At 45.3% G+C, this 27,731-nt stretch overlaps 1 protein-coding gene across 16 annotated transcripts in view; it reads right to left on the bottom strand.

Annotated features, from left to right (window-relative positions):
• NEDD4L (NEDD4 like E3 ubiquitin protein ligase) overlaps positions 1-27,731 on the bottom strand; it is a 265,692-nt gene that overhangs the window by 179,898 nt on the left and 58,063 nt on the right. Inside the window, exon 1 of one of the 16 annotated variants that reach the window (XM_083575531.1) lies at positions 21,533-21,576. The exons of 6 other annotated variants lie outside the window; for them this stretch is intronic. The gene's annotated coding sequence lies outside the window, so the exon portion shown is untranslated. Of the gene's footprint in view, positions 1-7,563; positions 8,356-11,585; positions 12,090-21,532; positions 21,577-27,731 lie in introns of those variants that run through there. 9 more of the 16 variants (XM_083575527.1, XM_083575522.1, XM_083575534.1 and 6 more) reach the window with 9 other exon arrangements.

The following is a 27,731-nucleotide window of genomic DNA, read 5'->3' as shown; positions in this document are numbered from 1 at the left end:
AATCCAGAAGTCAGTTCTGTCCCCTGGGCAAGGACAGATAGTCGGAACCAATGCCTAAGCAACCACTCACTTGGATGTATTTAAATAAAGTTGTGGCCAAAATCGTGCCAAAAACCCAAACCAAAATTGATGTGTGATTTGTGAGTTATTGGTGGGTGGCTTGGGGACCTCGACACGCAACAGCACTCTCCTTGCCCACGATTCCAGGCAGCTGTCATTCAAAGATAGTGGAGGTAGACCACACCCATTGTGGCTAGCGCCCAGTGACAGCCTTCTCCAAAAATCAGCCCAATCCTCTTTTAAAGCCATCCAAGTTGGTGATCATCATTTACTGGGACACGGGTGCAGTGGCGTCACAATGGGGGAGGCTGTTGCCCCGGGTGCCATGTCTGGGGGGGGGGACGTAAATAAGTTGGAGTTCTTGTTATTAAATATACCAAGAAAAAAGCACACCAAGAACTCAGGCCAATATAAGTAATGGGAGTGGTCCCTACTCACAAATCAATAGTTGTAACAAAAACTAATCCATTGAAAAGTACCGTATGTATTCTGACAGGGATTACAAACTCAAATAGAGATTACAAACTCAAAACAGAGATTGCAAACTCAAAACAGAGATTGCAAACTCAAACTCATAAGGATATATATAATACAATAATTCGTTACAGAATTAGTAGAGATAAGTTCATGTTAGTCCATAGTCAGATTTGACGTGAGGGTCTTAGTTTCAATCATTGAGCAGAAGTCAGAAGTCAATTATGGATCAGAAACCAGGACAAGGCCCTGTTTCGATGTATTCTCCTTCATCAGCTAATTTTTAAAGGGTTGTGCAAGTTTGATGAATTCGTATAAATATATCCTGTTATTTTCTATGTTTGCGCACAGAAAAGATCAAGATACACATTGATCTATCCACACGTAGTTGTTATCTCTGAGAAACAGAAAATGGAATAGTTTTTGTTACAATTGACTATTGATTTGCGAGTAGGGACAACTCCCACTACTGAAACTTATATTGGCCTGAGTTCTTGGTATGTCTGGGGGGGGTGACAAGAAGGCACCCCGCAGGGCCTTGCGGCGGCGCAAGCAGCCATCGCGCTGCTGCAGCCACATGTGGAGAATACTCCATTCGCGGCTGTAGCCGCGAGCAGAGGATCCCAACGCCAGCAGCAAACCACTATGTGCAACGCATGTGCGGTGTCGCAGGCATGCGCTGTACATAGTGGTTTGCCGCCGGCGCTGCTCAAGCGTTGTACGGAGGGCGGTGGGATCCCTCTGTCACCGCTACAGCCGGATGCAGAGGATCCCCCGTTCGCCGCTGTAGCGGCGGCGGAGGGATCCCGGCACCGTCTGTACGGCGCTGGAGCGGCGGCGCCAGCAAACCGCTATGTACATCGCATGCGTCATACGTAGCGATGCCTCACATGCGCCCTACGTAGCGGCACCCTGCCCTGGGTGTCACAATGCCTTCATTCGCCTCTGCACAGGTGACGCTGTTGTCCAAACTACTGAGCCTCTTGGGCTTGCCGATCAGAAGGTTGGTAGTTTGAATCCCCACGACAGGATGAGCTTCCGTTGCTCTGTCCCAACTCCTGCCAACCTAGCTGTTCGAAAGCACGCCAGTGCAAGTAGATAAATAGGTACCGCTGTGGCAGGAAGGTAAACAGTGTTTCCATGCGCTCTGGCTTCTGTCATAGTGTCCTCTTGTGCCAGAAGCGGTTTAGTCCTGCTAGCCACATGACCCAGAAAGCTGTCTGTGGACAAACGTCGGGTCCCTCAGCCTGAAAGTGGGATGAGCGCTGCAACCCCATAGTCGCCGTCCAGGGGTCCTTTACCTTTTAACCTTCACCATCAGAACTTCCTGCAGGAGTGAATACCATGATTTAATTATTCACAGTTAAGCAGTGCTTTTCCTTCCGCCTGCATATACAATTTTTCTGGATTATCAGCACACAGCAGCTCTGTAATTTTGGGGTGCTAGGGATAGCCTAATTGAAAGCAAAAGACCCAAGCCTAACTTCCAGCCCTTTTGCTAAAGCCTCTGATAAACGCAGCATGTTATGAACAGCTTGCCCTATAAACATCATCTCTCTTGGATGAACTTTCAACTCCTTTGGCACACTAACCGAGGCAGCACACACACACACACACACACACACACACACACGCCAGGGGCTGCTGCGAAAGTAAAGAAGAGCTGGGCCCTGTTTAAACCAGTTTTGCCATTGCACATATAAACTGCACCTTTATTTCTGCCGGGCAGCTTTCCAACAAAGCGTGACCACAAGCCTTAGCAACGGTAACCTAAGCCTGCTGTTGGACAGTCAAATGGCAGCACCTGAAAAAAATGGAAGGAATTGCTCTGCCCTTGCCATACCTGCCTGGTTATAGACAAAGAAGTGACAGAGGAAAAAGGTTTGCAGAATTTCAATCCTTTCGGTGGGGCTGACAATCAAGAAATCTCCACCACGGGTTTTCAAAACGAGGGCGCAGTTTCCTCAATTGTCCCTTACCTTTGCAAAACAAGGTTGTGCATGCCGCCTTCATTTCTATTCAACCCTGGTGGAGCGTGTCTTCATGGCGCACCGTGGGGCAGAGGGCTACACGAGGAAAAGGAAGCACAACAGAGCAGACATGGGCCCTTCCAATCAGTCTGACTGAACCGTTTGGAAGGCCTGCTGCGTCCTCCTAACACCCCGCCAGCCCCACGCTGCTTTGCAAGGCTGGGGTGTGGGATCGGACTCCCAAAACAATGCAGGACTGGCAGGGTGCAGCGTGAGGAGCAAAATGCGCCCTCAGAAAACTGTGCCCGGGGCAACAGCCCCCCCCTCAGCCTGCCCACACTACACCACTGCTTGAAGAGCTATTGCAGCCTCGGTCCAGTATACCTGAAGGAGCGTCTCCACCCCCATCATTCAGCCCGGACACTGAGATCCAGCGCCGAGGGCCTTCTGGCAGTTTCCTCATTGCAAGAAGTGAGGTTACAGGGAACCAGACAGAGGGCCTTCTCGGTAGTGGCATCCACCCTGTGGAACACCCTCCCTTCAGATGTGAAGGAATAAGCCGCTATCTTATCTTTAAAAGACATCTGAAGGCAGCCCTGTTCAGGGAAGTTTTTAATATTTAATGCTGTACTGTTTTTAACACTTGATTGGGAGCCGCCCAGAGTGCCATCAGCCAGATGGGTGGGGTATAAATAAATTATTATTGTTGTTGTTGTTGTTGTTGTTGTTGTTGTTGTTGTTGTTGTTGCTGTTGCTCAGTGGTAGAACACTGAGTTCATGGGTTCAAATCTAGGCATCTCCAGGTAGGGCTTGGAGAGATCCCTGTTTGAAATTCTGGAAAGCCACTCATAAGACGGTGTCAGTGATACTGAGCTAGATGGGCAACCATTTGACTCTGTAGAATGCAAGTTCCTATGTTTTAATGACTAGGGCTGGGCGATACCGGGATTTCAACATCGCGATATATCACCAGCTAAACATCACAATATACCGATATATCGCAGTGTCTGAAGTAAGGATGGAGCCATTGGCTGGCTTCATGGTTTTTCTCACGTTGTAATTTTTTTCATAACACACACACACACACACATCATGCTATATCACCAGGTCACAAATTATGAAACTGATATCACAATATGGACTTCAAACCAGTTTTGGAGGATATATCAATATATCACCCAGCCCTATTGATGACCTTCAGGAAACTGGCACCCTTTTTATTCTCTGTCTGGTGACGTTGGCACTGCTATTCCTGGTTGTCTTTGTATATATTTTACGTTTTAACTACTGTGACGTTTTAGCTGCCTAACAGCACCTCAAGGGCAAAACAAACAAACAGACCAAAAAACACACTCAAAAGTTACATGTCAAGAAGGACAAGGCCACAAACCACTGGCCGTCCTGTTCTTGGAAAATGTACCTTTCCAAATTGCCTTTATAAATGTGCACAGTCCCTGCAGGGATTTTATCGAAACAATCAGAACTTCTCTGAGCCAGTCGAGATTCCTCTTGATTACGCCTATTGTATGCCAAGGGCAAAGTGAACTTTCGCACCACATAGTAACACCGGTTTGCTTTGTGGGCACCGACTGGGTTGAAATAAATAAATGAATCTGGCACTTACAACTTCAGACCCAAAACACAATTAAACAAGATGGCGCTCTAATGCCGCCTCAAGCAAAACAGCTCAATTGTTTCACCACAAGCCAGTGCAACTGTGGGACAAAAGAACTGTTAATATAGATACACAATTAGCATTTCTGTGGAAGGAAAGCAAGACCTTCACACACCTGGCTGTACACTCCAGCAATGTTGACAGTCAATGTGGGGGGGGGGGGATGAGGGGACACACGGAGAGAAGAGACCTGGCTGGCCAAGTTTCTGTGTTTTGGACCATTTACAAGAAAAACAGGGGGCAAGGCCAGGGCTGGATTTAGGTTTGATGAGGCCCTAAGCTACTAAAGGTAATGGGGCCCTTTATATGTCCAGCTGCCCTTTGTCAACAACAAATTGTCGCTGTTTTTTGTGTTGAATATATGCTATATGGTAATTAATGGACCTAATAGGTATCTAAAGCCGTTTGCACATAAGAAAACATGTATTTTATCACATTGGTTTTATTCTATTTGTTTTTTATCTTATATTTTGGAAATGTACATCCAGGTTTTTTTTCTTTACATTTTGGGGGGGGGGGCCCAAGAGAGTGGGGCCCTAAGCTATAGCTTGTTTAGCTTATATGTAAATCCGGCACTGGGCAAAGCTGTTTTCTCTTCTCACAGAGCTATTTTTCAGTTCAGGGGTGGGGAATCCACCCTTGTGGCAATCCACAAGGACAAGATGGGCTTGTACAACTTGCGAACCCACACAGCTGAACCTGATCCCAACCCTCCCATTTTTGTCTGTCCACCAAGAACCTGCTTAGTCACAGAATATGCCCCATCAAGCAGCAGTCAACATGGTGGCTGCCCCTTCCCCACCTTCCCTAGGGCTGCTTAAGACTTGGGTGCGTTAGAAACTCAGATAGATAAGCTAGGCGCCAAATGGCTCCCTAAACCAGGGTTACAGTCGCCAAAACAGAATGTCAAGTTGCCATATTGGGGCGGGCCAGGTGTCTCAAAAGTCCTATTTTTCAATACAACTTTTTGGTTCCTGAAATTCGTTCTGATAGGGCAAATAAAATATCACAGGTAGATTCTTCAGGGTGTGTTGATAATGTGAGAAAAGAGTCAAGACTGAAGGATCTCCAGGCATGCACCTCCAGATGGTGAAGATATCAGGCACCATCATGGCACCCGCACATCTTCACTTGGTCACAAGTGGCTGATACCCACGTGCAAAATACATCTGGTGAATTTCAAACATTGCTTGGGTGCCCTGAGGGACTGCAGTGGCCAGGGTGCCCACCACAGAGAGTTTGGGAGCCATCATCCCCTGAAAGGACTGTCGCTCTGTACTGCATACCATTCAATTTTAGTACTTTCCAATTGTAAAGTATGGGTGCCTCAGCAGAAAGGCAGCATACAAATGCATTAATAAATATAGTGTGGTCAGCCAGATGTGATGAAAACAAGTTTCCCTGGGCTGTCAGACATCAGGGTTTTTGTTTTTAAATAGAGCTTTGAATCAACATGAGCCAAGTGCAAAGTTGGGGGCAGTGCTGGGAGAGAACCACACTTAGAATTCAGCACATCTAAACACATTTCTCAGCTTAAGATTCGTTTTCCATTAACAGAAATGACTTCATGGCCCTCTTATGTAAAAACCCCGCTCCTAGTTTCCCCCATTCCCGCCAAAAAAATAAAAGCCAGCTTTCTTCATTTCAACAGCCTGAGGAGAGGACGGGGACATTTTGTTATTGTTATTGCTAATGTTAACACAGGTGGGAGTCAGAAAACCTTGTGAACCTGCTGCTAGTCACCCAGAGACATGTGCCAGACACTTTCTGTCCTTACAGGGTGGCAGTAGGATCCGGCTGCCCCGTTTAGTAATTAAAGCTACACCCGAAACAAGTCAGTGTCAAACAGGCCTCAGGAAGGCAGAAAGTTTGGAGGCCTGCCTTAGGTCACATCTATTCTATAAATTTAAAGCACTCTGATACCACTTTAACTGTTGAGGAGAACCCTGGAAACTGTAGTTTAAGGATCCTGGATATTCTAGCTTGGTGAGGTCAGAACCCTTAACAGACTACGATTTTTTTGGATAAAGCTGTGTCTAGTTAGAGCGCTTTATGGTGTAGATGCGACTTAAGTCTCTCATTTCAACCTGTGAACTCAGAAAAAAGATTGTGTCACATAAGAATGCCTAAAATTTCGCGCTTATTGCTTCGTACAACCAGTGCTCAACATACATCTCCAAAAGGGCATTAAATGACATTCATTTCTGAGAGGACAAAGCTGACACGAAGCCTGCAGTTAGATCTCCTGTACATGAAAAGGGCCTGCATAAGAGAGAGAACTGGCTGTTGCTGCGTAAAGAGTAAAAGCAATTAAAAACAACAACAGAGAGATAGTCTCCAAAGCAATCTCTATCTCCTATTCACAAATACCTCAAGAGCACCACTTGGTCAGCTGGAAAGAGCTCTCTTCCCAAATACTCCCAGTCTATAATGGATAGAAGCTGCAGACCTTCTACAGTGTGGTACTCTTGCCTCTAGAGTAGCAAGTCCTGTGATCACAAGTGCTTTCGTGTGCATCACATGCAGCATGACAGCCTTACATTTTTATGTCTATAGGAAGATAAAGGAAGTGTTTTCGTGTGCATCACATGCAGCGTGACGACAGCCTTACATTTTTATGTCTATAGGAAGATATGGGAAGTCCCAAAGTTCCCTGATAAGAGTGTGCACTTTGCACACAGAAGGTCCCAGGTTCAAGCCCTTCTATCTCCAGTACAAAGGTCACATCTAGCAGCAAAGGGAAATACCTCTTGTGGGCGGCAGAGCAGGGTGCACCAGAAGAAACAATGGCCTTTAAAATTATAAGGCAGTTTGCTATGTTCATACCTTCATTCATTAAACATGCAATTATTTTATATATATCTTCTTGTTCTGCAAGAAGAAATCATTGCACCGACAGAATTTTTAATAATAGTATTATGCAACCACCAACAACAATAGTATTATGCAACGCAACGAAGAATTAGTACCAGAGTTTGCTTATCTCCTCCCTACCAACTTTTGTGCTATGTCTTTTTAGATCATTAATCTGTAAATTGCTCTGGGAGATGTTAGGGCTGAAGAGCAGCTGGGTATAAATTATTTAAAGAAATAAAATACTAATATGGAGGGGTGGGGAAAGAGATAAAATAGAAAGCTAAATCACCTTCCATGCAAAACAAGAGCACAGCATTCTTTCAAATAAAAAGATGGATATTTAGATCAGCTTTATGCTATATACGAATGAAATAAAGCTCAAGTCATCTCTAGTAGAGAACACATTTACTGTGTGCTTCCCAACAAAAAATGGCCTCAGTTACTAGAATGTAACATGGGCTATCCCCATGAGACCAAAATGCCATATCCTGTCAGAAAGTCAAAAGAACATGAAATAAAATAGTCTACCCTTTTATAGCATCAGAGATCTGCAGTGGATCCAGATTCTTGTGCCTTCGGTCCTCCTTCTCAGTAAACATACACCTTGCTTTTTTCCAGTGGTTTAATGGTTAAAAATTTGCGTACTTTGATTTCTTAAGATGGTTTCTTCAGACAGCGAATCGATAAAATGGGTCTGATCATTTGGTGAGGGCAGCTCAGTTATTTCAAACCATTACTATAAATTACTCTTTCCAAGAAAGCGTTTATGACAGGGCACCAGGAATGTTTATCTCTGAAATTGCCCCATGGATCTGCTTTTTCCCAGCAATTAACAGCTGCTAATCTGTAAATGACTCCTGTGCAGTCAAGGATGAAGCAAAGCTGGAACAAGGCAAGGTGTAGCTCAGAAGGAGGAGGCCTTCTGGCCACTTGACTACCAAGTCTGGCAATCCCAGGAGTTTCTACAGGGGATAAGGAATGTCGCCTAACCTACTCTGGCCTCCCAGTGCTTGGTTCCTCCTCCAGTCCCCTCTTTTTGCCAGAACTGGGTGGTGGTACACAAGCCAGATCCTTAGGTTCATGACTTAGGTTGCCAGTTCAACACCAGTGTTGGCCACAAACCCAACTAATAAAAGATGCTTGTTTTGTTGCATCTTACCTTGACTGCTTGCTCCTCACCCTGCTTGCCTTGGATATTAACACAATCAAAGATACTTCAGTAATGGGGAACATGGTCTTTGCTATTTTCCACTGACTGAACACCGTCATATACATGCAGCACCAAGAATTGAAGCTTCGACTTCCCTCACCTCCAACTATTGAGTGCACTTATTGCGGAGACATTCCCCCACTTGCCAAATGCTGTTCTCATCAGGCCTGCCTGCCCTGCCCCGACGTAAAAGCACGGGCGGGGAGTGTGTTTTTTAGCTGAGAGACGAGCAGCACATCCTTTTCCTGCAACACGGAAATGTAGAATTTGGTTTCAGAAGAGGCCAGAGGGTTCCTCTAAGTTTTGCTGCGACCAGGCAGAAGAGTAGCTAGGGTCAAAGGGAGCTTATCTGCCCAGGTCTAAGACTTGGGTTTCTGCAAATAAGGATGTTGGGAAAGGGCCATAGCTCAGTGGTAGAACATATTTTTGCATGCAGAAGGTCCCACAAAAGCACCGATTCATAGAATTGTAGAGATGGAATGGACCATGTGTGGAATTCAGGGATCTTTTGTCCAATGTGAGGCCTTTCCTTACCTGATCATTTTAGCTTTTTATGTGATATTTCGCACATATTTCAAAAGCCACTTCTGGAAATCTAATGGAATCTAGCCGCGCTTTAGCACTCATTTCTGCACTAACCTCTTCCCACTAAATTACCCATGTGCAACCCAATCAACTTGGAAAATCGCAAGTGCTTTGTATTGCCATTTCCCCATGGTTTTCATGATCCCACTCTGCCACTCACCGGTTGAAATCTGGGGCAGTATCCTTGCATACAGTTCTTCCCCACCATTTAAAAATTCGACGCAACATGGCAGCGTGTCAACCCAAAAGCCAGTTTCCCGTAACGCAACAGGTAAGACGGTGTAAAAGGAATGTTAGAAAACCAGGAAAAGAAAAGCTGGCATTATAAACCAGGAAAACTTAATGCAATAAACCCCACGTCTGAACACAGCCTTGAGCTAGATGGGCCAAACATCTGATTCAATTTAAGTAAGGCAGATTCTTGTGTTCCTAGATAAGGCACACTCCCATTGTTACAACAATGCTATTCTATGTGCTGGCATTAGTGAGTCACAAGGCCAGGATCCAGAACAGAAGAGGCAGTTGATAGGACTCAAGCTAGCAGCAAAAATAGCATTACCAACTAGCTGCAGAGGCCACGATTTCTGAGTCATCATCATAGAAACGCTTAAGCTCTCATGAACCCTGATCAAAGAAAACTTTGCTCTCTTGCAGCCCACAACTACTCTCACTAACTCTAAAGTTAACTTTCTGCCTTAAAAATAATATTAATACTGAAATCTCTTCCATGCTGATGAGCACCGACAGGATTCACCACCCTAACATTCTCAACCACTACTGATGTGGCCAGCCTCTGCCATAAATAATATTCCTCATTTTCTGTGCCTGACATCAGTTTTCATTCTCCCACCGCTTCCACTTAGGACACCCACTCCACACAGCGCTGTGAAGTCCTGTAACGCAGCACATATCGTGCTGGTTAAAAAGAAAAAAGTAAGGAAAGCTGTGCAAGTCAAAACGCAGCCACCCCCTCTTGTGTTCCAAATCTAATACAGTCATACCTCGGATTACAGATGCTTTGGGTTGTACGATTTCTGGTTGCGCACCGCACCAAACCCGGAAGTACCGGAACGGGTTACTTCCGGGTTTCGGCGCTTGAGCATAAGTGCTAAATCGCGCTTTGCGCATGCGCAGAAGCGCCAAATCGTGACCTGCATGTGCACAGACGTGGCGCTGCAGGTTGCGGACGCTGCAGGTTGCAGACGTGCTTCCTGCACGGATCACGTTCACAACCCGAGCGTCCACTGTAGTAGTTAAGGGAACATTGAGAAAAATCAGATACAAAATAGAGTCCTTTGCAAACATAACTATACTAAATCTTCTATCTTAGCAGGCATTTCAAAGACGTTTTCTTTGTTTTTTTGCGATTAATTGAGTTTATCCACTGTGTGCTTTTTGCAATCTTTACACTTAGAAACTCCCGTGATTAAGGCGGTGGTTTTCAACCAGGGTGCCTTAAGTGATGGTCGGGGTGCCACAAGCAACACTGGCCTCTGTCCCTCTTTCCTTCCCTCCCTCCTCTGATGCCCTCTCGCATCTCTGCCTCCCAGAGGGTTGCATGGCTGTTTGTTGCAGCAGGAGCCCTGGCTACAAACCTCCCAGGTGCCTAAGGGACTGGCTATGGGGTGCTGGTTGCCAGAAACTGAGTCAGCCTCAAAAAGGGGTGAGGAGCTGCCAGCTCTGCAGGCAAGGGGTGACATAACTGGGCTCCTGAGCCCCACAGGGGAGCCGCAGAAAGAATGTAGTTGGTCAAGGGAGCCATGGACTCCAAAAAGGTTGAAAACCTCTGGATTAAGCAGTATTAAAGAGCAGCTACAATCAATAATCTGCAATGGCGCAGCTAGGGCCCTGCAGCCCAGAGCCACCCCACATTTCAATGGCCATTGAGGGAGCAGAAGGGAAAGCTGGCAGCAGCAAACATGCATCAGCACCTAGGCTGGCATGGCCATACCAGAGCCTGCAGCATCCTTTCTTACTTATTCATTTTTTTTAATTAGTCAGTAAGCAGCTATTTATGCACATGCATTCCTATTTTGGACTTCAGAATTTAATTGACACACCACCGCAATAGTGCCCTAATGCATAAGAAACAGAAGCACTTGCACCCGGTCGCCGGGAGACCAGTATTAGTATTCTGTTGTCTAAATTTATGCCTGTGGAAAATTAAACGAAACTCTGTATGTATTTGCACTTTGCAATTTTAGATATCTACTAAAGGTGGACACCCAGAAAGGTGAAAAGCAACAAGTGTAGAGGCCTGCAAACATGTATGTCAAGCAGATGTGCTTCTCGGGGGAAGGGCTGTAATCCAGCGCCAGAAAATCCCAAATTGAAACTCCAGCAGCTCCAGGTAAGGCTAGGAATGCCCCCTGCCTGAAACCCCAGAGACAGCTGCCAGTCATTTTAGACAACAATGAGCTTGATGGATTAAAGGTCTGGCTTGATACAAGATAGCTAAGTATGTCAGGAAGTTCTGAGTTTTTGAAAGTGCCTGTATACGGTGTGAAATGGCCCTTTAATCTAAAGGAGTTTGCACAGCAAGACACTGAAACATTTCTATTCTTACACTTGGCAAAGGCAGCCTAACATTTCTAAAGAGAAAGAAAGGAAGGAAGAAATCCACCCTGGTTATATAAGCACTCGAAGCAAATGTCCTAGTTTTTACAACATATATAAAACCATCCTCAGAACGACAACGCGATCTCACTGGAGCAATTCAGAACTGGGAACATTTCCTCTCAGTGAACACACTTACCTATGAATCATGACTTCTTCACCCGCAAAGTTTTGAGCGGCTCCCCCGCCCCGCAGCAAACACACCTGCCAGTTGGCAAACAAGCAAGTTTCGTGTCGGAAAAGCCGGGCAGGATTATGCCAGCGAAAGTGTATTAATGGTTTTGAAACTATAACCTGAAGCGCTCGTCTCTATATTGGCATGGGACTGAAGTTTCTCCCCCTATCAGTAGGCCTCTCTCTCTCCCCACCCAAAAAAAATGGACAGAGCTTCTCTTTGCCCTCTTTGCTTACCCTTCCCAAGCGTCGAGCTGCATCCAGCACCAGCCAGCGAGGCACGGAGAACTGAAGAGTGCCCTCAGAGTTCCGAGAGCTGCCACTCCCAAATCAACTTGAGAGCTGGGAGTTGAGCAACAGAAACCACTCCTACCCCCGAGATGGGTGTGCCACCTCTTCAGCAGCACTTGAAAATCCTGGAACCTGCCCTGGCACAGAACGAGGCCAGGTGCTTGAACAGAGAGCTACTGTGCTGCGGAATGAGAGCGTGCCCGATATTGAAAAGAGTACAAAAGTAGGCAATGCAATACCTGCTCTTGAAAAGTCACATGTGTGTGGGTTTTTTCCAGCGCCCTCCACTCCCAAAAAATCTCCTGTGCCTTTAATAGGGTGGCGCTGTGGGTTAAACCACAGAGCCTAGGGCTCGCCGATCAGAAGGTCGGCGGTTCGAATCCCCGCGACGGGGTGAGCTCCCGTTGCTCGGTCCCTGCTCCTGCCAACCTAGCAGTTCGAAAGCACGTCAAAGTGCAAGTAGATAAATAGGTACCACTCCGGCGGGAAGGTAAATGGCATTTCCATGCGCTGCTTTGGTTTGCCAGAAGCAGCTTAGTCATGCTGGGCACGTGACCCGGAAGCTGTACACCGGCTCCCTCGGCCAATAAAGCCAGATGAGTGCCGCAACCCCAGAGTCGGCCACAGCTGGACTTAATGGTCAGGGGTCCCTTTACGTTTAACGTAGGAAACTGGGCAGAGTCAGACCGATGGTCCATCTAAGCTCAGTAATGTCCAGCTGCAGCTCTCCAGGGTTTCAAACAGGAGATGCTGAGGATGGAACCAGAGATACTCTATCGCTGAGTTAGTAATCCACAATTTAACCACCTGAAACTTTCCCCCATCCCTTCATTCTCCAGCTCCATTGTTCAGTCCGGACAGTGAGATCCAGTTCCAAGGGCCCTCTAGAGATTTCCATCACTGCGAGAAGTGATGTTACTTGGAAACACAGGCAGAGAGTCTTCTCGGTAGTGGCGCCCGCCCTCTGGAACGCCCTCACATCAGATGTCAAGGAGATAAACAACTATCTCACTTTTGGAAGACATCTGAAAGCAGCCCTCTTTAGGGAAGTTTTTAATGTTGGGTGTCTTATTGTGTTTTCCCATTTTGCTGGAAGCCACCCAGAGTAGCTGGGGCAACCCAGTCAGATGGGCGGGGTCCAAATAATAAAATCACCCTCATGCCAGGAAAACATGCCACCTGCTTAATTTGTCTGTGTCAGGCTATTACGCAAAGAAGCCAGGACAATACAAGAAATGGCATCCTAAACCATGTTTTCTCTTTTATTTCTGTCCTCTGCCTTACAAGCAGCCTGCTTATTCTGTTCAGTGAGAGAGGCAGATCTGAAAAACTGGGGGCTTTTGCATTTTCAGAAAGAGAGCCGTTGTTGCTGCTAAACTCTGGGATGCTGACTCTGGAAATGTTGAAACTGGTGTTCTCTGCTAAGGACAAAACAGATTTCCAGTTGATGGAATGTGTTGACTATTAGCAACTGTAGATTCTTGGCTTCCATTATCTTGGGCAGCTATTCCTCCCTCCATACCTCTCCTTTACAGTGGTACCTCGGTTTAAGAACAGTCCTCTTTAAGACGATTCGGTTTACAAACTCTGCAAAACCAGAAGTAGTGTCCCGGTTTGCAAACTTTACCTCGGTCTAAGAACGGAATCCAAACGGTGGAAGGGCACCAGCGGCGGGAGGCCTCATTAGGGAAATTGCGCCTCAGTTTAAGAACGGTTTCCGTTTAAGAACGGACTTCTGGAACGGATTAAGTTCATAAACCGAGGTACCACTGTATTTTGCTTGGAGAATTTGCTCACCATTTTATTTGGTTCAATGAAGATACTGCCCTACTGTGTGTTCTGGATTCCGCCCCCTGACCCATGGACCAGCACTACTGCCAATGTCTTTTGTATACAGTGGTACCTCGGGTTACAAACACCTTGGGTTACAAACACTACGGGTTACAGACTCTGCTAACCCGGAAGTAGTACCTCGGGTTAAGAACTTTGCCCCAGGATGAGAACAGAAATCGCGTGCTGGCGGCACGGCAGCAGCAGGAGGCCCCATTAGCTACAGTGGTGCTTCAGGTTAAGAACGGTTTCTGGTTAAGAACGGACCTCCGAAATGATTTAAGTTCATAACCAGAAGTACCACTGTATTTCGGGAAACATTAATGTTGCTCTTTCGTACTGTCATGCCTGCGTCAGACTTGCAGGATGGATTCCAGACGCCCAGCATTAATATCCAACCAGCCCTGAGCATTCTTATGCAAAGGCACAGAAGTATTTGCCCGCGCTCTGGCCAATTATTAATCAGATATTCATGCAAACAGCCTTAACAAACCAAGGCGGGAATTGCTGCTTGTGGGCTCCAGGCCCATAATTCTGTTTCCGTAGCTCGGCTTTGCTCTGAATAGAAATAATTCATGCCAGCTTGGTGTTTTCTATGGGACTACAAGATGCAATTTGGGTTAAAACTCCTAAAGGTGACAAGAGACACATCTGCAAACAGTTGCTTGCACAGAAGGCTAGATTGCAGTTTGCCCATGAATGGAGGCAAATTCAACACAGTGGTACCTTGGGTTACATACGCTTCAGGTTACATACGCTTCAGGTTACACACTCCGCTAACCCAGAAATAGTGCTCCAGGTTAAGAACTTTGCTTCAGGATAAGAACAGAAATCGGGCTCTGGCGGCAGAGCAGCAGCAGGAGGCTCCATTAGCTAAAGTGGTGCTTCAGGTTAAGAACAGTTTCAGGTTAAGAACGGACCTCCGGAACAAATTAAGTACTTAACCTGAGGTACCACCGTACGGTGGTACCTCAGAACTCGGAACAGCTTTGTTCTCTAACGTTTCAGCTCCCGAATGCCGAAAACTCAGAAGTAAGTGCTCTGGTTTTCAAAAGTTCCTCAGAACACAAGGCTTATGCTGTGCAAAAACTGTCAGCCAATTGGAAGCCACGCCTCAGAACTCAAACTTTTCGGAAGTCAAATGGTCTTCTGGAATGGGTTACGTTCGAGTTCCGAGGTACCACTCTACTTGCATGTAGAGAAAGAGGCAGAGATAGCCAATCTGCTCTCTCAAGCTATTAGAGTTATTGGTCGCAACCTCCCTTGCCTAATACAGTCAAGCCTCGGTCATCAACCATTCGACAACCGAAGCACGGCTTCCAATTGGTTGCAAGAGCTTCTTACACTCAAGCAGAAGCTGCTTCGGATGTTCGAGTTCCAAGGAACATTTGAAAACCAGAGCATTTATTTCTGGGTTTTCAGCATTCAGGAGCTGAAACGTTCAAAAACAGAGCCGTTCAAGAACCGAGGTTTGACTGTAAACAGAGCTGCTGCTAAGGAAAAGCTCAGGAGCCCTGAACCATAGAACTGTTGTGTTGGCCCCCAGATCTCACCTCCTTTCCCCCACTTTCTTTTAAACATTTTAAAAAAATAATTATCTGCTTACAGAGTTGCTGGGCAAATTGCAAAGAGCATGCCGGTGAGATCCTAGCCAACCCCCAACTTAATTCGCTCAGGGACATAAAATCAGCATGCACACAGCACATGCACATTTTATGTAAATCCACGCTATGGGTCTGTGCTTTGGTCTTTAAAGTGCTTAGTAATGCCCTCACGTTATAAGGCAGCTGCCACTCTAAGGCTGCAGGGAAACTGCACAAGCAACCGAAGGCACGGAGAGGGAATCTGCCTCTGTTCTGGTCTTCGAGCCAGCCTTTCCTAAAACGGTTGAGGAAGCGGACAAAAACACAACCATAGCAAGAAATAAAATCATGTCTCTATATGGTTCGGTATCCTCAGCCTGCAGTTAAAAAGGTAAAGGGACCCCTGACTGTTAGGTCCAGTCACGGACGACTCTGGGGTTGCGGCACTCATCTCTTTTTATTGGCCGAGGGAGCCGGCGTACAGCTTCCGGGTCATGTCGCCAGCATGACTAAGCCACTTCTGGTGAACCAGAGTGGCACATGGAAATGCCGTTTATCTTCCCGCTGGAGTGGTACCTATTTATCTACTTGCACTTTGGTGTGCTTTCGAACTGCTAGGTTGGCAGGAGCAGGGACCGAGCAACGGGAGCTCACCCCGTCACGGGGATTTGAAGCGCCGACATTCTGATCGGCAAGCCCTAGGCTTAGACCACAGCGCCACCCGCGTCCCTCAGCCTGCAGTTAACTGTAGCCAAAAGCCGCTTTTTGGAAGTAAGCACAGAAGGACCCCATAATCTATACTTCCCACCCATCGCAGCTCCAATCCAGCCTTGCTAATTCTTCTATCCTTCTTAACAGGAGGTAAAGGGCAATCTGAAGAAATGAAATACCCATGGCTTAGGTGCAAGCTGGAGAACGGGACAAAACAGACAAATGTCATGTAACACAGATCAGTCGCAAGAGTGTGAGACTCGTAATCCCAGGGTTGTGGATTCGATTCCCACTTTGCAGGTGGGTGAACTAGATTGACCCCCCGTGGTCCCTTCCAACTTCACAATTCTATGATTCTACCTATTGCATACCCTCCAAGTGTCCCATTTTAAGCAAGACTTCCCACCCTGGCTTCTGATTCCACAGCGCGGGACTAAAAGATGGATGGTTGTTTTTTTGTTCCGTACTGTGGTGTGAGTCAGTTGGCTCACACCAGAGTACAGGACTGAAAAAAACACAAAGAGGGAATTCCCCTTTTGCAGGTGAGTGACGGGGTTGGCAGGATTGGCGTGTGTGCCCTGATCTGCCCTCTTGAAATCTGGAAGGGTATGATAGAGTAATTATAATAATAATTGTATTATTATTACTACTATTATTCGAAACAAAATAAAAAAAAATCCTTTCAGTAGCACCTTAGAGACCAACTAAGTTTGTTATTGGTATGAGTTTTTGTGTTGTTGTTGTTATTATTAATATTACTACTACTACTATTATTATTTTTTCCGCTTGGAATGATTCGGCATGGTTTCAAGACAGCAGAGGAAAAGCCAGATTGCAGCTTGCTCAGAGGCTTGGTGAGGGCAGCAAGCCAGGCAGAGCGGTACTGTTGCAGCTTTTCATTGGCCCGTGTACTGCCAGCTTAGCACAGTGAAACCACCCCCCATAATCCTGACGGGAGAATGAAAAAAACAAAACAAAAACCAGACGCTGATCAGCAGTTGCCAGCTGAAACAGTTGTCAAAGCACACACACAAGCAACCATTCCTGACCAAGAGAAGTGAGAAATTGGGATTTTATCAGAATTGCCCGCAGAAGCTTAACTTCTTCCAGATGTTGCTAATTACTCCCCACAGGGGCTATGGGCAACTCCCGTTTTATTCTGCTAGAATCACATATTTGTCTTTTGGGATTTATGAGCATGGGGGGGAGAGGGGAATATTCCTCAAACGCAGAAACAGTTATGGTTTTTCTAGTAAAAGGAACGAACTCTCCTTTGAGGTCCATCTAAGTGCCATGCAGAAGCCCAGTCCAATGGGCAGATCATTCCCTTAAAAACAGTATTGCTCATAATTTTGGCACAGCTCAGTTAAATACGATCCCTTCATTTCTTCCGTAGAAACAATCGAAGTCTTTAGTGCATACAAATAAGCGCTTAATCTTTATTTATTTATTTTATTTTAATCCTCTCAGCTACGCTATGTAAACAGACACAAGAGCAATAAGAAAAAAACACTTTCCTCACTCATAACCAATTGAGCAGGAGAACAACTTCCATTGTTGGCTTTTTTTTTAAATAAATGTTTATTAAAATTTTCCATCTTAGTGAAAAAAAAGAAAAAAAAGAAAAAAAATTAAAAAACACATAAAGTTTACAATCCATATTTTCAATGACAAAAGCCATTGTTGGCTTTTGAGACGCGTGCCCTGGCAAAAAGTTTCATTAACTCTCTATTAAACTGTTAAAGCGAGTCAGCTTCAGCGAAAAATCAACAGCCAACTAATTAATTAGAAAAACGTATTACGCTGAAGTACATCATGCAACACAGTTCAAAATGGGATCTAGACCTAAAATTGGGTTCCATGTCAGATCAAGTCCATTCTGGCCTTTGCTAATCTGGCGACCTCCAGAGGTGATCAGGACTTCAAATCCCATCAGCACCAGCCAGCAATGATGGGAGTTGTAGTCCAAAAACATCTGGCGGGCGGTACCAGACTGAAGCATTCTTGTTTTTCTGATATGCAATGGTCTTCAGCCATTAACAGAGGCTTCAGCCATTAGCAGAGTTCTTCATCTGGAAAAACAGAGGAACTGGAATTTAAATCCATTTCTGCCCCAGATCTCAGTGTATAGGATGCATGTCTGCTCAGAATGCACTCTTCCTGATCATATTGCATACTCCAAGCAGTCAACCCCAACACTGGAAACATGATTTTTGCCCCAAGCCCATGTTGATAACAGCAACGTATTTTGAGGCACCCTTGAAGAGATCCACAAGAAATTCTCTTTTGAGGACGTTATGTTAAGTGTCTAGTCCTCATGAGGTGGGGTGGGGTGTGGGGCACAATGCAAGAAACATTTTTAAGTTGTTGAAATAAATAGTATGCTTTTAAATTTTGGATTACAGGCACACAAGACCTCGGGCCACACTGAAATGAAAAGGAGTTAATTAAAAAGAAAAAGGAAATGTAGGAGAGAAAAAAGGAGAGAGAGAAATCTACAACACTTTTGCTGTCAGCCTTTGGCACCAGATTCGAATACGGGTGGCACTGTAGTCTAAACCACTGAGCCTCTTGGGTTTGCTGATCGGAAGGTCGGTGGTTCGAATCCCTACAACGGAGTGAGCTCCCGTCGCTCTGTCCCAGCTTCTGCCAACCTAGCAGTTCGAAAGCACACCAGTGCAAGTAGATAAATAAGTACCACCGCAGTGGGAAGGTAAACGGCATTTCTGTGTGCTCTGACACTCGTCACGGTCCTCCATGCGCCAGAAGCGGTTTAGTCATGCTGGCCACATGACCCGGAAAAGCTGTCTGTGGACAAACACCGGCTCCCTTGGCCTGAAAGCGAGATGAGCGCCGCAGCCTCATAGTTGCCTTTGACTGGACTTAACCACCCAGGGATCCTTTACCTTTTTACCATTTACCAGACCTGAACAAACAGAAAACCCAACAACACCGAACAGCATATAACACTTGTGCTCAGAAATCTACACTGATTGCTGATCTGCTACCGGGCCAAGTTCAAGTTATTAGTAAATAAAACCCGTAACAACTCGGAACCAGTTTACTTATGAGATGCCCTTACCCCAAATGTGTCCACTCAACTGCTTTAATCAGTGGAACTGGCATTTTTACAGGTGTCAAATAATACCTGCAACACATCAGTGAAAACTCGATCATTTAGTGTAATGGCAGCAGCAGCACACTGGAACTCCCTGCCTATTGATACCAGACATGCGCCTTCACGGTATTTTTTTGCGGTGCCTGCTGAGCACATTCTTATTTAGACAAGCCTACCCAGACGTTTAGAAAACCTGTATGAGTTTTAATTTGCTTTAGCCTGGTGACAGCAGCCAAGAAATTAAAAGACGCCTGCTTCTTGGGAGAAAAGCAATGACAAACCTAGACAGCATCTTAAAAAGTAGAGACATCACCTTGCTAACAAAGGTCCGTATAGTAAAAGCTATGGTTTTCCCAGTAGTGATGTATGGAAGTGAGAGTTGGGCCATAAAGAAGGCTGATCGCCAAAGAATTGATGCTTTTGAATTATGGTGCTGGAGGAGACTCTTGAGAGTCCCATGGACTGCAAGAACGACAAACATGTCCATTCTGAAGGAAATCAGCCCTGAGTGCTCACTGGAAGGACAGATCCTGAAGCTGAGGCTCCAATACTTTGGCCACCTCATGAGAAGAGAAGACTCCCTGGAAAAGACCCTGATGTTGGGAAAGATGGAGGGCACAAGGAGAAGGGGACGACAGAGGGCGAGATGGTTGGACAGTGTTCTCGAAGCTACCAGCATGAGTTTGACCCAAGTGCGGGAGGCAGTGGAAGACAGGAGTGCCTGGTGTGCTCTGGTCCATGGAGTCACGAAGAGTCGGACACGACTAAACGACAACAAATTCTTTTGCGATCTTAACTTTCCATATATTTTAAAATTATGATCATAAATATATATATATATTTAGTGATCATTTTATGGTTCAATATTTTTGTAAACTGGTATATAAATAATGTTAAAGAAACAAACGAACAAATCAAACCGAATTCAGTCCTCCAGCCAAGAACTGTGACCTGCAAAAGTGTCTGACAAAGCCCTTTTTAAAAAAGAATTCCAGGGCAAAAAAGTAAAAAACAACAACAGGTGATTTTTTGCAACCCTAGTGAGCAGAATAGTACACAATTCTGGTTGGTGGGTCACAAAAAAACTTAAAGCGCTGCAGAATTTTCTCACTGGGAAACAAACACATACACACACACAACTTTCCGGCGGAGAAATTTCACAGCTTTGTAAGTCTGTGCATCGGTCTAATACATTCTGAAGGGTACTGCTAAGCACTCCAATGGTTTATAAGTGTTTCAAGTGGCTGGTATGCGGAAGATAAGGTGAGCAAAGCTGTAAATTTCCACTGCGAAGGGATGCAGGTGAAAAGCCAGCCGCCTTCATGCAGTTTGCCTACAGTAGGCATGTCCAAAGTCCATTTCGGGGCCTAATCCAGCCCCTGTGTCGGTTTATTTCCTGGGTAAAATTGTAAAAAAAGCTCAACCACTTCAATCCTAAAGGTCAACAACTTTGGTGTTCACTTCACCAAATCTGGCCCTCTTTGAAAAAGGTTTGTACACCCCTGGCCTACAGAAACATTAACACGAACCACCATTGTGGAATAGTTAATCAGGAAAGGGGAATTCTGAGCAAAGGGAAATCAGAGTTGTCACTAATCTCCATGTCTTTCACACTGATGCTGACCAAGGGACACAGCCCTCTCCCCAGCCATGGGGAAGACAGCACAACTTACTGATTTTTTATTATTTTATGAACTTTATATACTGGCTTGATTGTAGAAAACCTACAAAGTAAAGGATAAAACTTAAAGCAATTAAAACACTCAGCCACAGCAATGCACTAAAAACCTAAAAGCTTCCTTAATAGCTCGGTAGGCTTGTCTAAACAAAGATGTTTTGTTTTTAAATCTGTGTTGTCCTCTCCAACCCACCAGGCACTCCCAGGCCAAATTCATATACAGTCGTAACCTTGGAAGCCGAATGGAGTCCGTTCTGGAGGTCCATTCAACTTCTAAAATGTTCGCTAACCAAAGTGCGGCTTCCGATTGGCTGCAGGAGCTTCCTGCAGCCAATCGGAAGCCGCGTCGGATGTTCGGCTTCCAAAGAACGTTCGCAAACCGGAACACTCACTTCTAGGTTTGCGGCGTTCGGGAGCCAAAACGTTTGACTTGCAAAGTGTTCAGCTTCCAAGGTACGACTGCATATGTTGCTAGAGCATGAGACTGAATCTCAGGGTTCAAGACTCACCTTGTGCAAAAGATTGCAGGGGGCTGTACTGGATGACCCCCGTGGTCTATGATCACACACACACACACACACACACACACACACACACACACACACTAGCCTTTCCGAAAGCCCCAGGAAGCCTTTCCGAAAGCCCCAGGAACACATTTCAAGCATTAGAAACATCAAAAAGCATTTGAAACAGCCACATACCCACAACAGCTAATAGTTTCAAGATTTTTGGGAGCAGCATCAAATGCCTGAGTGAACAGGAATGTTTTGGGTTTTTTTAAATTCCTCCTGAATGCTAATAAGGGGGGTTGGTGAGAGAGACACACCTCACCAAGGAGGGCATTTCACAAACAGGGAGACATCAATAAGGTCAGTGTCGAGTAAGCACCACCCTCTGATGGCATCACCAATTCTAGGGACCCTAGGGGAGGTACCTAGGGGAGGTCCTCTCTTAGATACTTGGATTCCAAGCCATTTAGGGCTTTGCAAGGAATTACTAGCCCCTTAAATTGGGCCTAAAAGCTGACCCGTAACCAATGCAGCACTTTCCCGTTCCAGCCCGACTCAGCACCCTCGCAATTTATTTTATTTAAATGAAGCTGCCTTTGGTCTATTTGACCTACTCGGGCAGGCAGCAGCTCTCCAGTGTGCTCTCTAGAACAGCTTACCCGCCCCCCATCACCTGCTCCTTCTACCTTGGGATGCAGAAGACCTCGGTTTTGAAACATACACTTTCGATGCTGAGATATGGTTCTCATTACTGCCTCCCCTCTGGAATGCTTACTGGCAGTTGTTCCATAAGCTGGCACTCCAACCTGGGGAGGGGGACCAGAGCTTAGAAGCTTGTCCCCACTCATTTTATGACTTAAGAACAACCTAGTCCAGCATCCTGTTCTCACGGTGGCTAACCATAAAGCCATGGAAAACCCGCAAGGAGGACATGCGCACAACAGCACTCTGCTGTGATTCTCTCTCCCCCCACCCTCTCGTATTTTTATTGATAAAGTTAAGGTAAAGGACTCCTGGATGGTTAAGTCCAATCAAAGGCGACTATGGGGTGTAGCGCTCATCTCACTTTCAGGCTGAGGGAGCTGGCGTTTGTCCGCAGACAGCTTTTCCGGGTCATGTGGCCAGCATGACTAAACAGAACACCGTGATGGAAACCAGAGCACACGGAAACACCGTTTACCTTTCTGCCACTTGTCCAAAGGCATATAAAGGTATATAAAAATTCATACCCATCACAAAGTATCTTTTTTAATACACTGAAATACTTAATAATAATAAAAAGAACAGAGGCAGAAATAATATTTAGAAAGGAGAGGGGGGGGAGGAAGGAAGGAAGGAAGGAAGGAAGGAAGGAAGGAAGGAAGGAAGGAAAGGTGAAGGAAGGGAAAAGAGAGAAAGGAATAAAGAAAGGTAGAAGGACTTCCAGGACTTGCTGCTAAACATAGTATTCACACATTAACGTCCAACCATTCTGTCTATAAACCAGTATTCTTTCAGTCTTCAAATCCAGATATTGCAAGCTCATTTTCTCTTTCACACAAAAAGTCCATAAAAAATGTCAGTAATGGTTAACTTTGCCATCTCATCTTAGTCCAATAGTTTTAGCCATTCCTCTACAGTGGGTGCCCATTTATGATTCTCAGCAAGCAGTATTTTAGAGGCATACTGCATCCGGCTGCCTTCAGGAGAAGAAAAGGCTAAGAAGCAAACCCTCCTCAAATACGCAGTGGAGTCCCTAAAATGGTTGGGTGGCGCCTTGTACACCTCCTTCCGTCAACTCCTGCAAGCCAAGCTGCTGCCGAACAAATTGCTCTATTTTCCTTTGGACCCCACCAGTGAGGTCGGGGGGGGGGGCTGTCTTGCCCCAGAGGCACACTCCACTGTCTCTCCAGACAGATGCCAACAACTGCATCTGGAAGGTAAGGTTTTTCCAAGTGCGTGGAGCACTGAAGGGCATGCCCAGAATCTTCCATTTCAGGGGCTGTGAAGGGTGTTCCCAGAAGGAGGTTCGAAAGTTCCTGGTCAATGGTCCCAAGGAAATGCAGAAGGAGTTCTGTATCCTTGACTAATTCCGCCCAAGTAGCAACTTCCTCAGCAGCCAACCAAATTACCATTACAGGATTACAGCTGTGTTTAAATAGCTCCCACTGATAAATGGATAACAGCAGTGAAGCACCACAGAATGTTTTGCTGCCGCAGGGCCAGAGGATAAAAACAAGCAACTGCAGAGCCTGCCATATCTGGCCGCATACCTGAGGTTTATCTTCAAGTGTTTGTCACAGCAGCCCCTACAGCCACAAACCACTTTTAAAAACAGTGGCGACAGCATGGAAAGAACAGGCTGAAGTTCAGCGGGAGATTTTTATTTTATTTTTACTGAACATAAAAGCCCGGGTGCATGTATTTTGGATACTTGTTATGTTTAATCAGTGGGTGTTTTGGACTAAGGAAAGGTTCAGATGCAAGGCCAAATAAATAAATTTGTGTTTATGTGCGCCTGAATCTCAAGCACATTCATAGGAAGCTACCTTATACAGAGTCAGACAGCCAGGTCCATCTAGTTCAGTATTGTCTACACTGGCAGAAGCTGTCCAGGGTTTTAGGAAGGAGTCTTTATTATGTTTTTATAAATAATTATACGACCTTCCGTAGACACCTGAAGGCAGTCCATTTATGTGTGATGTTCTGTTGTGTTTTTACATGTTCTGTTGGAAGCTGCCCAGAGTGTCTGTGGCAACCCAGTCAGATGGGCGGGATTTACAAATAATAAAATTATTATTACTGTATTTTTTGCTCTATAAGACTCACTTTTTCCCTCCTAAAAAGTAAGGGGAAATGTGTGTGCGTCTTATGGGGTGAATGCATGCTGCGCAGCTATCACAGAAGCCAGAACAGCAAGAGGGATTGCTGCTTTCGCTGCAAAGCGATCCCTCTTGCTGTTCTGGCTTCTGGGATTCAGAATATTTTTTTTCTTGTTTTCCTCCTCCTAAAACTAGGTGCGTCTTATGGTCTGGTGCGTCTTATGGAGCGAAAAATACGGTAGTTATGACCAGGAGATGACAAAGGGAATTGAATCTAAGACCTTCTGCAAGCAAAGCAGATGTTCCACAACCGAGTCGTTGCCCTACCCTGCGGGAATGATCCTGGGCAACGCCAAACTACAGTTAGCATCAAAGATTACGAGTTTGCAGCAGACGTTAAGATTCGAACCACGAACCTCCCGATTTACAATGAGGTTAACTGCCTCTACACCAGTTGTCACAGCGTGAGCTGCCTAAGAGCCTGGCCTGAGCATTCCCACAATCACAGAGTTTCTGCCACCTGAGGATGGAACATGGAGGGTTATAGCCTACACAATTGCTTGTATTGTCTATTTTTTAACCTAGTACACCAAAGACAATCAGGGTCACCAGCGTGGTGCCAGAACCTCCCATGGCATCCAAGAAAAGTTTCAGTAAATATCCTGTCTACAACGGAAGCATTTATACCATGCCACCCCAAGCTGCCATTTTGTAACTACTACTACTACTACTACTACTTTACTACTACTACTACTAATTTATTATTTGTACCCCGCCCATCTGGCTGGGTCTCCCCAGGCACTCTGGGCAGCTTCCAACAAAGATTAAAAATACATTAAAATGTCACCCATTAAAAACTTCCCTGAACAGGGCTGCCTTCAGATGTCTTCTAAATTTCAGGTAGTTGTTTATCTAGTGACCACGGCACTCTCAACATTCCAGATTGGCCAACAAAAAGTTACCAACTTTCTCTTTCCAGTGGTACGTCGGGTTAAGTACTTAATTCGTTCTGGAGGTCTGTTCTTAACCTGAAACTGTTCTTAACCTGAAGCACCACTTTAGCTAATGGGGCCTCCCGCTGCTGCCGTGCCACCGGAGCACAATTTCTGTTCTCATCCTGAAGCAAAGTTCTTAACCCAAGGTACTATTTCTGGGTTAGCGGAGTCCGTAACCTGAAGCGTCTGTAACCTGAAGCGTATGTAACCCGAGGTACCACTGTACTTCCATTTTCAGCATGTGTGTTTTGCCTAAGGATCCCAGGCAACAGCTGGGTTTTATATTTTTTTAAAAAGGGCAGGGGAATCAAACAATCTATGCTTCTACATCCCAGCAGCGCTGGAGGGAGTCTTCCATGTAACTTGCATAGCAACCAGCAAGCCCTGATCTAATTCAGAATGTCTCTTCCCACCCTCAATCTTAGAACCGTGACTAATTGCAGACGCCATGCTTTCAAAACCAAGCCAATCGCCCACCCACACTTCTGTTTGTTGAGCATCCAGCCTGATGAAGGGTTCAAAAGCTCCCCCACTATTTCATGGCATTTTTGGTTGATTCCAAAGCCTTTGCCAGCTGTACATCTTGCCTCCGCGTTCATGGACCAATAATACAGCTTTCTTTGGGAAAGCAAAGGATGTCTCAGGAGGAACAGGTGGGAAGAAGAAAGTCAACTTGTACTTCTAGCCGTTTCAACTCTCTGACTTTTGCTCTTTCTGCAATCCGGTTTTTGGCTCGCAGCAGGATTTGTTTTTCGTAGGAGCTAAAAATAGATTAGTTTCCCCTTGAAAACATGCAGTAAAAAAATACTTCAACACACACAAAAATTAGCAGAAGCATATATTGTTGGGAAAAACAATTCAGCTGGCACCGGTGCAGAAAAACAGAAAGTATTGATTCTGTAGGGGGAAAACAGCTGTGAAAGCTGTGGTACCTCATTTTTCGAACATATCCATTGACAAACATTTTGTTTTTCGAATACCATAAACCCGGACGTAAATGCTTTGGTTTTCGAACATGCCTCAGAAGTTGAACATGCCACACGACTTCCGCCGAATACAAGATCCTGAGGCCTAGCTTTCAGCTACTGAGTTTTTGGTTTTCAAACGTTTCAGAACTCGAACAGTCTTCTGGAACGGATTACGTTCGAAAACCAAGGTACCACTGTATACAGTGTGGGCCCCACACTGTGGTGATTGAAGGGAGAAAAGCGTTTACAGACCTGATCGGCACAACACAGGGTGCCAAACCATGGTTTCTAGGGACTGCACAAACTATGGTTTCTGGGAGAGCAGCTTAAAGAAGCTTTGCTCCCTGCCAATCCTGTTTGCTTGTGCACTGCACCGCATGGAACTAAACCAAGATTTAAGAATATAATGCTGGATCAGGTCACAGTGACCAACCAGAATGCCTATGAGAAACTCCCAAGCAGGCAAGGGCCTTCTCCCCTCCCCACCGTTGCCTGCAGAAACTGATATTCAGAAACACCCTGCGTCTGACTGGATAAAGAGAACATCAGTCATAGAGGCATTTGCATAATGCGAAATTGTACAGTGCCCAAAATGGCCGCTATGTTCTTGCAAGAAAAAAACACAGAATTCCGGTTTTTCCAGGATGCTTGCAGGTATGTTAACCACGAGCTATAGCCAAGAACAAACATTGGTTTGGCTTATTATTATTATTATTATTACTGATTTATTAATCACCTTATAAATCACCATCTCAAGGTGATTTAAAAACAGCTAAAAACAAAACAACAAACACATTTCAACCAAGACCAAAACCCAAACAGGTAGACCCATTCACTCAGCAGGCAAAGGTTGTTTGAACAGAAATGTCTTCAGGTGATTCCGGAAAGTACAGATAGTGGATGCCTGTTGTACCTCAATGGGAATGCTATTCGACAGAATGGGGTAACCACAGTTATTGTGTCATGTGAACCGGGTCAATGTAGATCCAAATTTTACCAGGGTTCTCTAACAACATGACGCCCCAAATAAAATTACCGCCAGTATTTTCCGCCCCATACAAATGTTTCCACTTTTAGAAAAGTCTTTGTCATAAAATTAATTAGTAACATAATGAACGGATGCAAGTCAAATTGGGCAAATAGGCTAGATACAAATCTGAAATCAAAGTTATAATTCACTACTGTATTTTCAGATGAAATAGCCCCTGGGAGGCTCATATATTTATGCACACAGCTCCGCAGGCCTGCTATAATTAATGTTAAGGATTTCCAGTGTTCTCCCTTGAGATCTAAATAATGCAAGATAAGCACGTGCTATTGAGTTGTGATGTCATGTTTACGAGAATCCCAATAATCCCCACTATACGTCTCTCTGAACACAACATATAAACCACACAAAATGTGCTTCGCTGAATTTTCAACCCCAAAGCAAATATTTCTGTTCAGCTGCTTTTGGCTATTAGATAATTCTTTTCAGATATTTATACAGCAGATGTGTATTAACATAGTGCTCATTTTTAGTTGTGTTTACGAACGAGCTAAATCGGAACTCTGGGGAGCAGAACGTTTTTCCAGTTCTTAGGGTTGCATCCAATGCTAGTTTTACTAAAAGTAGACCCATTGGAAT

The sequence above is a fragment of the Podarcis filfolensis genome (assembly GCF_964270895.1).
Source record: "Podarcis filfolensis genome assembly, chromosome: 11".
NCBI lineage: Eukaryota > Metazoa > Chordata > Lepidosauria > Squamata > Lacertidae > Podarcis > Podarcis filfolensis.
The sequence above is the reverse complement of the archived record's forward strand: the minus strand, read 5'-3'. Positions and strand labels throughout refer to the sequence as shown.